The sequence below is a fragment of the Pygoscelis adeliae genome, unplaced genomic scaffold, assembly GCF_000699105.1.
Source record: "Pygoscelis adeliae isolate BGI_AS28 unplaced genomic scaffold, ASM69910v1 Scaffold186, whole genome shotgun sequence".
NCBI classification, from domain to species: Eukaryota; Metazoa; Chordata; class Aves; order Sphenisciformes; family Spheniscidae; genus Pygoscelis; species Pygoscelis adeliae.
In genome coordinates, this window is record NW_008825071.1 from 4,888,799 (window position 1) to 4,891,436 (window position 2,638).

Consider the following 2,638-nt stretch of genomic DNA (forward strand, 5'->3'; position numbering starts at 1 on the left):
CCGTCCCCGGGGGGCACCCACGGGGCCCCGCTATGGCTTCTGGTGGTGGCAGCTTTGGCAAACCTTCGGTTGGGAAGTGTGATTTCGAAACTTTCCTTAGGAAATAAGGAAGGAAAAACAGGCTTTTGGGAGACAGAGGGCGAGTAAATGGCCTTCAGCTTTTGGGCAGAAAAAGCAGGTTTTTTTCTGTATTTTTCTCTCCCTTTTCTTTTTAAAGGAAGGAAAAAAGTGAAGAACGGACTAGAGAGGTGAACGGCAGCATGGCAGCCAGAACAGGAGACTACGTAAATATCTTTTTAAATGCATCTTTAGCTGTATCTTACAAATAGCTGTATATATATTTAAACGGGTATTCTTAAATGGATATGGCATGACCTAGAATTTTTAGTAATTTAATGTAATGTGGGAAGCGCAGCAGACCCTGTAATCTTTTCTTTAGTAAGTAGGAAGAAATGATTGCAATAGTTGTGGGACATGGTAAGAATTACAAATTGAGCGCACTAAAGGAGTTTTATTTCCTTATTCAGTATCCTTTAAGATTACTCTGTTTCAAAGGTTCTGTCTCTTTTGGAGATTAAGAATGATGTTTCACCTTCAGATGTAACAGTAAAATGAAAGTAGAGAAACAAACAAAGTAAAAACAAATAAAAAGCCTACAACTTTTAAAATAGCATTACAAGTATTTTCTCATAATCAGTGCTATGACGATTCAAATGCCCGCTTATTTTAATCGCTAGTGGTTTGCTCCCCCTCCCTCTGCAGCTCGAATCCCTTCTCACTGATGCTTTTAAGGGGAAGGGATTTCAGAAAATAAGCGAGCTGCTTCAGGAGAGAGAAATAGAGCCTCCCCAGAAATACAGCGAATCTCTCTTCAACCAGCTAGATAAAGTACTGAGAAAGGCGAGTACCATAAATAATCTTAACCATCTTAAAGCCCAGCTCTATGGGTATCAGACTAATAAAGCGCAGTGCTCTGTGTTTCTGTAGGAGCTGGACAAGAATGAATTCCAGAATGTTTCACTGCTGCTGAAATGTATTCAGCTCTACCTTAAAAGTGATCTTCAAGAAGGGATGAGTTTGTTTATTGAGCAAGGACTGGTAGAAAAGATGAGTATAATACTACGTACAAGCTACTAATGTGATTTAAGGTTGCTTGCATCAGGAAAAGAACTCCAAGGAAGTGAGAACTAGAGGGTGGCTTGTTGGCCATGCAAACAAAATATTTTTTTAATATATTGCATAAGCTGAATGGGAAAAAATGGTTCCTTTCATTGTGTTACTTTCAGTGCAGCAGCTAACATCATGGCTTCACTTACCACCTGACTTAATGGGGTTGGGGGGGGTCAAGCTGACAGTGGAAGGAGAAGATTAGTTTGAGTCCCATCTGTGAAATGATACAGAATTTCTAAATACATTTTAAGTGCTCCAGCAAAACACAATTTTAGTAATAGAATTGATGAACAGTTTGTGCTTTTATAATTTTAAAAGCTGACATGCTGTTTATGAAGGTCCCTTTTTAGATACAGAGTAAACCAGATGCATTCAATCTGCAATTGTATTTTATCTGCTAATGGCACAATACTGATTTCAGCTGGTAATACTTGTAGTAGCAGAAATGCACTTGTGCCTAAGAGGAGTAATACCTGCCTCTAATGGAGCTAGGAGGGAACATTAACACTTGCTCTCTGTTGGCAGAGTTGTACTAAGAAGTCCTCGGTCCAAAATGTTGTAATCCTGCCTTGTAATTATGCTTTTCAGGGATACAGTTGCTCAAAATTCCTGTATGGATAGATTATTAATGAAGTTTCACCAATCTGAGCTCTGTACCTCCAGTGAAGCATAGATTTCTAGTTAGCCATGGGGGTGTGATACTATGCAATATGTTTAATAACATAAAATATTAAAATAATGACTTTGAAAAAGCTTGATGAATTTTTAAAATGTTATTTCACGGTGAAGTGACATCCTCTAGAAATTTCCACAGGAGTTGCGATGCCACTAGCACTGTGCATTGTGTCAAGGAGCTCCTGAGCAGCAAGAGTGGGTGCCTTGAGATGAAAAGGGAGAATAAAAGGAGGGCTGGGGAGGGAAGCTGGGGGGGAGGGGGATAAGTCCTACTGAGTGGGTGTGAGGGTGACACTTTTCATGTCCTCCTAGCAAAATTTGAGCTCCTTAATGCTGTGTAGCTTTTGACACAGTATGTGACTCTGAAGTTCAGGGACTAAAAAAACTGTCTATGTGTGTAAGGTTTCCTGCAGATATATCTAGTTTAAGGATTATTAACTCTTCTTCCCAGGTTTTAACTGATTTTTTTAACTTTTACCTGGTATCTTGGTTTGAAAGAGCAAGAGCATTTGTGATCCTCATCGACCCAGACGAGAATAAATTTTTGATGTCACTTCTTGAAGACTTCTTTGACTCTGCATTGGTATGTACATGCACTAAGGGGGCAGAAAGGTTGCCTTTATGGGATAAGAAAGCCATTGTTCACAGATAGCTTTCTGTTAAAAAATAAATAGTTACACAGACCTTGTGCTCTAGGACTGAGCCTGGGACGCAGCTCAGGTGGTGGGGATGGGCAGTGCCCAGGAACCTGCTCTGGGCTGGCATTAGGCTGAGGTTTGATGCACCTGGGAGA